This window comes from Rhinopithecus bieti, unplaced genomic scaffold (assembly GCF_001698545.2).
Source record: "Rhinopithecus bieti isolate Rb0 unplaced genomic scaffold, ASM169854v2 scaffold_12151, whole genome shotgun sequence".
NCBI lineage: Eukaryota > Metazoa > Chordata > Mammalia > Primates > Cercopithecidae > Rhinopithecus > Rhinopithecus bieti.
Genome location: NW_016807233.1, coordinates 50,430 through 62,608, shown reverse-complemented (window position 1 = coordinate 62,608; position 12,179 = coordinate 50,430).

The window sequence follows — 12,179 nt, the reverse complement described above, 5'->3', positions numbered from 1 at the left end:
TGGGTGAGGCTTACTGACTGGTGGCTTCAAGGTAGGGAGGTTTGGCTGGGTCTTTCCATTGCTACGTTTGGATCATTGTTAGGGCTCAGGAGAAATCCTCGAAGTCCTAGCGTGAGTGTGTAGCAGAAAGAGTACAAGTCTGGCAGCGCATGCGCTCTGAACTGAAGGGGTTCAGGGGTCTTACCATTTAGTGTGTTCATTTTTATTGATTCTCTTCACCTCAGTGATGCCTCTGCTTCAGTCTCTCTAGAGAATGAACTTTAGTCTCATGCCGGGTGGAGGTGGACAGCTTGGGGGGTAACTGCCTTTACACAGACTTTCAATCAATGCTCCTGTTTTTGGGAACACCTGCTCCCCAATGTCCCCCTGAGCTCTAACCTGTGTCCATCCTCTCTGCGGGTCATTCCTTCTTTCAGCGTTGGTTTTCCCCAGTAGCTGCCATATACCCTTTAAATTCTCTTTAGGTGCTCATCCCACTGCCAGCTGCTCCCTAAAGTCTTAGCAGATGATCTCACCTCCCCTGTTACTGAGCAGACTGAAGCCATTCCAACATAAATCCTAATTTCACTCCTCTTATGGACAGGGTGGCTTAGCCTCATCTCTCTTCTCGCTCCTGTTTATGAAGAAATATCTGTTCCCTTATAAAGGTACCCTGTTGCCCTCTGTGCCAGATCACTCATCTCCCAGCTGTCCGGAAAAGCTACTCCGCAGTTCTCCTCCTTTTCGTGAGCATTCAGTTCCTTCCACATCGTGGTCCCTGTTCTCCCTGTAAAAATATGGTCAGGTCTACTCTGCCTTTAAAAACAAAGTCATTCCATTACTCTGGTATTTCCTAAGACTCCTGTCCTTCTCCTCACAGCCAATTTTCTTTAAAAAAGTTGTCTGCATTTTGGAAAAAATTGCCCACCTGCCATTTGTGGGCTGGCCTTCCCTTCCTTCCCTCCAAATGTCACTGGTGATAATCCTGGCTGAGGATTGTCTGGAGGACAATCCTAGAGTTCCCTATCCTCTTGTCACTATGTTTCCTCTCTGCTGGTTTCTTCTCTCCTCATTGTTGGGTGTTCCTTTCCTGCTGCGCACTGATAAATGGAAGAGTCGCTCTGGGCACCACACTCCCCTTATTCCTTCTCTGCGGGATAATCGTAGGCAGACTCATGGTTTCTACGCAGTTGGCTCCCAGATCTCCATCAGCAGGTTCCTGGTTTGACATGCTCAGGTTCCCTATGAGGCATACCTGAGGGAAGGAGCCCTGTGATTTTAGATTATGTGGGTATATTAATCATATGTGTATTTCTTGAATTTTATGAAGCTTTGCTGTTCTGGGGCCTGGAGACACGACTCCTTCCAGGGCTAGCGAATTCCCAACATAGCAAACATTTTCCCTGCAAACACGCCTTTCATGTGCAAAACAATAAAACCAAAGCCCAAATCACCAACCACCTCTTTTATCAAACTCTCATATACCAAGCCAATATTTTCTGTGCCCTACATTGTCCCCAAGGTCAAGTACTGGACAACTAGACACCACCTCTCTAGCCCAGAGCCTGCTGAAATTATTCAAACTATCCCGTCCTAAACTTGCTCAAACTTATCTGCTCTGCTTCACCGTGGAAACCATCATGAGGGCTCTGGGCCAGGATTTCCCCAGCCTCCCGGCTGGTCCTGCATGGCATGGTGAACTCCCTTCTCTTGGGAACTGCGAGGAAATCGTGGCCATAGCCGAAGCAGTGGGGGGTGGGGGGAGGGGGGAAAGACAGAAGTCAAAATATTGCTGCAATGGCTACATGCATAAGGGCAGAGCGTGGCATGCCGTGTCAACCTGCTGTGGCTTCCTGGTGGGCTCACATTGCCAGGTGTGGAAAATAGCCTCTCACCTCCGAGAAATTATTCGGCATTTCTGCCCTTCCTCCACATCACACCTTCATTTTGTTCTATCTTAATTTGGGAACTTTTGTTTTTTTTTTTTTTTTTACTCCTAAGCTATTCACATACTTCTGCTTGCCAAATTACTCTGAAATTACATTTCATTGTCCATCTGTAGATGTAGACCAAAGCAATATGGTCTTTCATTCTTTTTAAGTTCAAAATAAAAGCCTAGTGTGTATTCTGTGATTTAGTACACAAAGGAGCAAGCAACCTCTTTGAAGCCCCGCACTTGCTCACGTGCTCATTAAGCTGCTCTTGGATGGAGTCTCGTGGCTTAGGTGCTGGGTCCTGCCACACATAATAGTCACCTGGGAAGCTCTGCAAAAGCACCATTGTTTGGGCTCCTCCTTTGGACCAATTATAGGGCTTGGGCATCAGGATTTTCAAAAGCTTTTCAAGAGATTCAAATGTGCTGCCAGCGCTGAGAACGAACGTTCCAGTTGGGTTTTGTTCTCTGCTTTTCTGTGCTTTTTTGGCCAAAACTTAGATCTTTCTCCAGAGGTTTTCAGACTTTAGTGTATATTGGAATCACCTGGAGGGATCTGGGAGGCTCACCCTCAATATTTTTGATTCAGTAGGTGTGGGGTGGGGCCTGAGAATGTGCATTTCTAACAAATACCCAGTTGATGCTGATACTGCTGGTCCACACTTTGAGAACCACTGCCTAACTCTGCCTAAGGGTGTTCCTCTTCTAGGATCTGTTTCTCTGAGTTAGGGTAATCAGTTAGTCTCCATTTCAGCAGTAAAAGTCCTATGTTCTGGGAAACCATCAGCCCCTGGAAAACTGGGATAGTTTGTCCCCAAAAAGACATGTCCACACCCTAATCCCCAGAACCTGTCAATGAGACCTTACTTGGGAAAAGGCAGAGACCCCAGACCCTGTCTCTGCATATGTAATGAAGTTAGGAATCTCGAGATGAGATTATCCTGGCTTATCTGGGTAGGCCCTAAATCCAATGGCAGGTGTTCCTATAAGAATGACACAGAGGAAGATTATGCAGACAGAAGAGAAGGCGACCATGTGACCACAGAGGCAGAGAGTGTGGAGAGACAGTCCCAAGCCAAGGAATATTCCCAGACCCAATCAAGGGTCAGGCTGTTTATTCTCGCAGCCTTGTAACGAGATGTAGATGAACTGGGAAAGAAGAAAGTTTATTTCTGTAACCAGGGACAGGGAGAAGGCCAGGAAAATATCACCAGGTCAACTCAAAATCACAAAGTTTTCCGGAGCTTATATACCTTCTAAGCTATATGTCTATGTGTAAGTAGACATATAGCTTACACGTAGCATTCATCCAAAGACATGTAGCATTCATCCAAAGATAAAAGTGATTAACTTCTAATCTATAACTAAAGTCTGAGTCCTGAAGACCTTCCTCTGGAGCCTCAGTAAATTTACTTAATGTTGATGGGTCCAGGTGCCAGGGGTGATTACCCTTATCTTGTCACCTGCTAAATCATGGAGGTTTGGGAAGTTCCTTTAGTCCCTCAATAAAACTTGTTTGTGAAGGTTTGGAGAGATTCTTCAGATGCACAATAAAACTTGTTTAATCCTAAACAGGTCTTGTTAAGAATTCCTTCATTATCTTGTCATGCTTCAAGGCCCAGGAAAGGCCTGGGCAAAACTCTTGGTGGGTTTTTGTTACATTCCAGTCTTTGTATAAGGTTGCTGGCTCTTTCAGCCTTCTTTTCTTTTTTTTTTCTTGAGACAGAGTCTCGCTCTGTTGCCCAGGCTGGATTGCAGTGGCGCGATCTCGGCTCACTGCAATCTCCGCCTCCCAGGTTCAAGCAATTCTCCTGTCCCAACCTCCTGAGTAGCTGGGACTACAGGTGCCCACCACCACGCCCGACTGATTTTTATATTTTTAGTAGAGATGGGGTTTCACCATATTAGTCAGGCTGGTCTCGAACTCCTGACCTCGTGATCCACCTGCCTTTGTCTCCCAAAGTGCTGGGATTATAGGTGTGAGCCACCATGCCCAACCTCTTTCAGCTTTTAATATTTAACTTAACCACTCAGTCAGTGCTGGAACCGTTGTCATGGAGGCCTGTGCAGCTGGTAGTGAGACCTTGCCTGCCACAGGAATGCGGGTGGCCACCTGCTGAAACTGTTGTCGTGGAGGCCTGCCTGTTCAGCTGATAGTGAAACCTGGCTTGCCACCGGAATGCGGGTGGCCACCAGAGGCTGGAAGAGACGAGGAATCCATTCTCCCCTAGATCCTTTGGAGAGAGCATGGTCTTACTGATATCTTAACTTTGGATTTCTTCTGCAGAACTGTGAGAGAATACATGTCTGTTATTTTAAGCCACTGGGTTTGTGGTAATCTGTTATAGCAGCTCTAGGTAACTAATACCATCCACCTAACTCACCACTACTATTCTAGAGGGATATTGGGGGCAGTTTCCACCTCTCCTGCCTATCAAAAGTGAGATGTTCTGAAAATGTGTGGCCTTCACAAAGACTAGCTGATTGACTAATGAGTCTATAAAAACACTTCCCAGAAAGAACAGTCTAGAAACCAATGAAGCACAGCTAATCTGATCTATTACGAGTACGGAACACTATCTACAGTAGGTCATTAAGCAGCCAATGATGTAAATAAAAACTCTATTAATATTAAATGTGCCACTTTGGTTTGCAGGACGCAGCAGACCGACAATCGTAGGCGGCCTGTAGGAAGTGCTCTAGAGTAACTGTGCTCAGGGTGCAGAGAGAGACCTGGTGGCATTGTCGAGGAAAGACGGCAATGTTAGAGCCCAGTGTGGATGGCCTTTCCGTGTTCTGCGAAGGCGCTGGCAACTCCACAGAGCTGGAAAGGCTGGGCCATGAACAGGGCTCACCCTGTCAACTCCAGTTACCTCCAGGAACTGTGGCCAAAATGCTTAGAAGAGGAAGGGCCAGAAACACATGGAAAGCTCCAGAAGTGTCAGATTGGCCTCCTCAGCCCTGGGCTGGCTCCACTCTGGAAAACCAGGTGTGAGTCTATTTGGGGCCCCAGACTAGGGTGCTCTGTTTTCCCCATTTCTTCTGGCTGTTCAGCTGCTGCCTCTGAGGGGTTTCTGGCTCCTACACCTTTGCTGAAGTTTGAGTCATGATTTTCTCTTGATGCTCGTCTTTTGGACTGTTCGCTGACGTCCCACTGTGTGAATGATCTTCTTCAGGTTGCCTGAACTTAGTGCCCAGCATATGCTGTGATGTATTCTACTTATAAAAAGAAAGCTCATCCGTTGTCTGATAAGAATATATTTCTGCCTACAGAGATTACAAATTATTTTATTTTATTTTTTGAGACAGGGTCTAGCTCTGTTGCCCAGACTGGATTGCAATGATGAGATCTCAGCTCACTGCAAACCTGCAACCTCTGCCTCCTGGGCTCAAGCAATCCTCCCACCTCAGCCTCTGGAGTAGCTAGCACCACAGGTGCATGCTACTACAACAGTCTAATTTTTTTTTTTTAGAAACAGGGTCTCGCTCTATCGCCCAGGCTGGCCTCAAACTCCTGAGCTCAACCCATCTGCCTGCCTTGGTCTCCCAAAGGGCTGGGATTACAGCCATGAGCCACAATTCCTGGCCTAAAAATGGTTTTAAAAGTTTACCCTGCATATAATAAAGCAGTCTTGAACTAGGAGACTTCAAACCAAAAGTGCTACGTAGCTCAGGTCATAGCATTTACAGTGCAGCTCATGAAGCACAAATGAAGAAGAACACTGACTTCATTGCGATGGGCTATTTATTATAAACTCCCATTCCTTTTAGGCCAAGTAGAGCTGTATAAGCTGTTTTGTCTGTAGCTGATTAGTTCAGAATCATCTTAAGTTTTGTTTACAGTTAAAGCTAGCATTGCAAGGAAATCAGGATGGTTTAAGCGTTAGTTATGTGGCTGTGGGCAGTAGGCCCAGAGGTATAGCCGAAGAGTGACCTCTGTTTTCTCTTTTTAAATATTCTCAATATATGAATTTAAGGTTTACAACATGTTGCTTTGATGTCTGTGTCCATAGTGCAGTCATTACCACAGTCATGTAAATCAACATATCCATCACCTTACATAGTTCTTTTTTTTTTTTTTTTTTGTAGTAAGAGTATCAAAAATGGACACTTTTTAGCAGTCCTCAAGTTGTATTAGATTTCTAGGGTAATACATCCCAGCTAACTGCATCTTGATATGCTTCCACATCTCCACATTCCTACCAAGCCCCCACTGCTGGTAATCAACTTTCTACTCTGTTTGTATGTATTTAATTATTATTTCTGTATTCCACATATAAGTGAAATCAAGCGGTATTTTTTTTTCCCTGTCTGGCTTATTTTACTTAGCATAATGTCCTCTAGGTTCATCCATATCACTGCAAATGGCAGACTGTCTTACAAATTATTTAAGGGCAAGAGTCAGTCTATCTGCTTTTCCTCATTTTCAACACACCCAGGCCTCTTGTGTCTCCACACAGTGGGATCTTCACTGGCACAGGCTTATCCCGTTTTCCACCATTTAAAAATTATTATTGAGTCTAAATATTATCGAAAACTTTCTGGTTCAGCTTTGAATTGAAAGGGGCCCCCAAATGGATCTCAGCCGCTGTCTATTAAATGTTCCAAAACACGAGGCGAGAGAATCCACACACCGTACCTGGGAGAGGGTGCTGTGGTCACAGGAAAAGCTCAGTACCTGGCACGTCTGCAGACACTCAATGACTTTGCTGAATGAATGCAGCCAGCAGCACCTGGTAGTAGAAATACATAGAAGCATTTTGCATGACAGAGAGAATCCATTTGGAAACTCAACTTTTGCAGTGATGGTTGTTATCGGACTCAGTTTTGGAGACCGTAAAAGAGAAATTCTAAGTTGTGTTTAATGTCATGTGCAGCCCAGGACATGACCTGACCAAAGGCTTCAAATGTGTTTGGAATCTGGTGTTTCAGTCTAAAAATTCACATAAACGTTGCATTCAATTCTCTAGGACTTGCACTTTACTCACCAGGGAATGAAATCGATTTTTCAGGAAGATCCGTCATGCTTGCTTTGTGACTTTCTCACTCCTTCACTGCTGGGTACTCTAGAATTCAAGGTTCTCATGCATAGCTCTTCAATGTGGCTGGCTCATAGAACAATTGTAGGTAATTTTGTTAAAACAGTAATTTTAAAGAGGGAGTGTGTTCAACATAGTTTATAAAATGTAAAAGATGTAAGATCCAGTACATAGTTCTGGCCATCTCTACAGCTAGCTATGAAGGATGATCTTAGAGAAAATTTAAAGTGCTTATTGCTAAAAATAGAAGCAACCTGTCAAGATGCACTGGGTTATTGTAACAGGCTCTGCAACCTCTTCTCAAAAAAGTAGAATTGTTAGTAGGCTAAAATGCTGTGGGATTTTAATACACAGGTTTACCACTGAAGCTTTTAATTTGCGATGGCTAACATAAAAATCATCTGCTGTTGACACTTTAGAGGATGGTTTCTTTGGGATTTATTTATAATTTTATTGAAAAGTTGCAGTATAGGGAAAAAGAGTGACTGTTTCTGAATGTTGTTGAAATTACTCTATGCAAAGACCTTAAACTGGAGAAAGAAGAGGAGCTTAAAGAGAAAATAGAAAACCTCCCATCAATGGGATGATGATTTCGAAAACTAAAAATTTTGTATCAGTCACTTTGGTGCAAAATTACACAGATTCTCTGTTGGTTCCTGATAAATTTCAATTGGATTTGTTTTGGTATTTTATTACTCAGTCCCAAATCCAAAGGGAATTTCATAAAATTAATTTGTTCCCTTCCCCACCACCCCACCAACAAAAGCCCCCAAACGCAATGTTGTATCCAAGGCTAGTCAGGCTTCCTGCTGATAAAAGCTGATCATGTTCTTCTAGCTATTGTTCCAGGGAACTATTTCTAGAAGCTTGGGAATGTCTTTAAAACTTAGAGGCTCAAGCCAATGTCGTGTAAATGAAACTAAGCTTATGAAGAATTAGTTTCTTTCTACTTTTTGGCACCCTCAGTAAACAGTGCAGCCCAGATTTTTTTTTTTTTTTCCTCACAATGTCTGACCTTGGGAAGTTATGGTACATGACAGAATAAAACAAAATAGAAAGAGTATTTTAAAAATATTATGTGAGCCTGCTAACTCTTGGTTTTAAATGTAGATGTTGGCTTCTAAGCAACTAATTTTAAAAAACTTAAAGATAGGAAACTAAGTTTTATGAAAAGAAGTGCTACTTCTGAGGTTAGAAGAGTTAAAATTATCTAAGGATGAAGATATTTCTATGAATGTGTGGCTAAACTTTGAGGGGTATCTGATACACCTTTTGCGAACTGACTCTCAAAGTGACATACAACTGTACATTTGCTGAATACTCCCGCCCATAAGGTATAGATCACCATTAAGCAAATATACAACTTCTCTTTTTTTTTTTTGAGACGGAATTTCTCTCTTGTTGCCCAGGTTGGAATACAATGGTGCGATCTCGGCTCACCACAGACTCCGCCTCCCAGGTTCAAGTGACTCTCCTTCCTCAGCCTCCCAAGTAGCTGGGATTATAGGCAAGCACCACCATGCCCAGCTAATTTTTGTATTTTTAGTAGAGATGGGGTTTCTCCATGTCGGTCAGGCTGGTCTCAAACTCCCAACCTCAGGTGATCCACCTGCCTTGGCATCCCAAAGTGCTAGGATTACAGAGGCAAATATACAACATTTTTAACAGGTAAGGCAGGGTGGAAGTTTTCTCTAAGTTGTATCCAAAATATGTTTCCGTCAGTGTTGGTGTTTATGAATAAGCCGAGCAGTCACATGAAATGGGATGTTCTTTCTTGCTTCTTTTTTTGAAACTTGCTGACCTCATGTGTTTTCCACCTCAAATTTCAAGAGTCAGGTGGATTTTCTTTCTTTCTTTCTTTTTTTTTTTTTGAAGTTCACATTCTGCCAGTTTGTGTATTTTGGCTGGGACTCAAAATAAAATAGGCAGGCATTTATTAAATACAGTGACTTTTCAAAACTGTTATTTCTGTATTTTATTTTAACAATTTGAATAGAAATTTTAAAAGAATGCTTCGTGTTAGCAAGAAAGCTTACAGAATGAAACTTTTCTTAAAAATTTGAATTTAACAACCCCAGAAAACACTGCATTTTAGCTTAAGTCAGGGACCCAAGGAGAGGAGAGGAAATAGAGGGATGAAATAATGTGTCTGACTTGGGTCCTACCTCAGATGTAGGGAAACACGGTAACAGTTTTCAACCCTTTTGGCATCAAAAATCATCACTTGTATTTCAGTTCAGTTCAGAAACTGTCATTCATGGCCTTTTTCTGGGTCTTATAAGCACTTAGAGCTACTCTGCTTACAAGGAGGGCAAATTCCTCACCTGGGCTGTGACCTTTGGTCTCTTTCACTCCCTCACTCTCACTGCTTTTATTTTCATTTATTAAATTCACCTCTGTGTGTGTCCACATGCATGTGCAGTTTTTTTTTTCCCTAGTCTTGATGTTGAGCTTCTAGATGCTGCTAGAGAAAGATACTCAATAATGGATATTTTGTGTGTTTGTTTGTTTTTGAGACAGGGTCTTGCTCTGTCCCCCAAGTTGGAGTGCATTGGTACCATTTTGGCTCACTGCAGTCTCTGCCTCCTGGTTTCAGGTGATTCTCCCACCTCAGCCTCCTGAGTAGCTGGGACAACAGATGTGCACCACCATGCTGGGCTAATTTTTGTATTTTTAGTAGAGACAGGGTTTTACCATGTTGGCCAGGCTGGTCTTGAACTCCTGACCTCAAGTGATCTGCCCACCTTGGCCTCCCAAAGTGCTGGGATTACAGGCGTGAGCCACCATGCCTGGCCAACCATACTCAATAATGTTTATTCCTCTCACTATGAAATTATTTCAGATAGCCTCAGTTGAGGCCTCCTTCCTATGTGACATTTCTCCTCATTTATCCTAGTTAGTTCCCTAGTGAGTTGCTCACAAAGGCTAATCTGTCCCTTTTCTAGTCTCTCCAAGTTTCAAACTGACTTTCTTAAACCTCCTTACTCTCTAAAAATCAACTTGTGTTCTACTTCACTGAGAAGACATGACTATTTAAAATTTCCGTCTCTCTCAGCCTGTTTCACCCCACCAGTATCAGAATTCTCTGCATCCCCTGTTCTCTTCTCTTTTAGTAGTATTTCAGAAGATGAAATATCTCTCTTCCTTTTTCATCACTAAAAAATTCTCAGCCATTATCTCTTTGAATATTACTTCCGTCCAATTTTCCCTCTTTCTTCTCCTTTTTGGGACACCAAATATATGTATGTTGGACCTTCTGTGAGTATCCCATATGTTATTTATGCTCTTAACCATTTTTCCCACTATTTTTTTCCTGCTCTGAAATTTGGATGCTATTAGTTTTTCTTCCAGTTCACTAATACAGTATTCTGCTGTGTCTGATCTGCTGTTAGACCTATCCACTGTTATCTAATATTTAGGCATTATTACATTTTCAATTCAGAGGTCCACTTGGTTATTTATAAACTAGCTATTTGGGAAAATTCTCCTTCTTTTTATCTACTTTAAGATTCTTTTTCTTCATTTAAATAAACATATTAATCAAATTAAAGACCTTGTTTGCTCTCTTTAGCTTATCTGTGATTTTACTTTGACTGAATTTTTTTTCTTCTGATTATTGGTCATGTGGTCTTCCCTCTTTGGATGTCCAATTCTCCTTTTCTTCATAGTGAGTAGAGACTGCAGTTGTTGTTCTCTTCTACCAAAGAGGTTGTTGCTTCCTTTGTTAGGCAGAGAGGGTAAGGACTAATTGGCTTAATACAGAGGTTGAGCTGAGCTGGGTGTTGAACTGCAGTTTTAGTGAGACTCAGTCTACATCTAGTTCACGGCTCTTCCAGCCTTTTGACCTGAGCCCATTGGGTTTCTATCTCAGACCTGAAAGACTGCAAAAGATTTAGTTCTGCCCTTCAGAGGTTTTTAGCTTAGCTCTCAAACTTCACACCTGTGTTGGTGTCTGTTTCTGCATAACAAGTTACCTGAAGTTTAGAAGCTCAAAACACCAAATACTCATTTTGTCATGGTTTCTGTGTGTCAAGAATTTGGAAACAGCTTAGATGGGTGAATTTGGCTGCAGGTATCTCATGAGGTTTCACTCAAGCTGTTGCCTGCAGATACCACAGAATGAAGACTGGACTGGGACTGGAAGACCTGTTTCCAAGTTTGGTCCTGTGGTTGTGGGCTGGGGCCTTTTGTCTTTTTTTGCTGCTGGCCAAAGGCCTCATTTCCTCACCATGAGCTTCTCTGTGATTTCTTATGTGTCTTGATGACCTGGTGATTAATCATGAGTGATTCAAGCATGAGTGATTCGAGAGAGACAGCAAATCATAATGTTTTTATGACTTAGGTTCAGTGGTCACTGTCCGTATTTTCTGCCATCAGAAATTCCTGTTGATCAGAAGTGAGTCACTAAGTAGATTCCACCCTTAAGGTGAGGGGAATTAGCTCCACTGAAGGGAAAAGTCTAAGCGAATTTGTGAGCATACTTTAAAACCATCAAACCTCTTTATATGTCTTTCAAAATCTGACAGACATCTTCAGGGAAGACCTGCCTTGTGTTTGAGGTAAACCCCTGGTAGGTTTTATTTTTTAAGTACCGAGAAAATGCAGGAGAACTCACTTTATTGTTTAGAGACTGTGGCCTGGCTCCCCCATCTCCCACATCGTTCCAGAGCTCAGCAGATATCCTGAGACCTCTCTGATTTCCAGTTGGTCACACCAGACTTATTTGCTGCTGGAAGCTTTGCCGGTTCTCCGTTCTCCCAACAGGAGCCCTCTGCATGTTCTGATCCTTAGCCCTCACCCAGACATAGAACACGTCCCGGGGAAAAATGAAGGCCACCATAATTTCAACTCAGAATGGTTTCCCTATTTGAAATTTTAGTTCATCCATTTCCTATTGTCCCATAGTTCTGCTTAAAAATACGATTTTATAATTTATTCACCTTTTTGTAGTTGTCATAATAGGGGCATTGCCCTACCATGACTTGTACATCTTACCCTGAAGCACAAGTCTCTCTGTCTTCCCTTTTAAGGAAATGTCGCTATTCCTTGTCTTGTTTCTGAGTCCTCAAAGATCCTGCTCTACAAACCATATTTCTTTCCCTTGAATCTTCCTTTCTTCCTGTTCTTTTCCTTTGGCTTAAAAACATCTTTATGTATTTTCCCTCTTAAGTACTTTTTTTTTTTTTTTTTTGAGACAGGGTCTCTTGCTCTGTTGCTTAGGCTGGAGT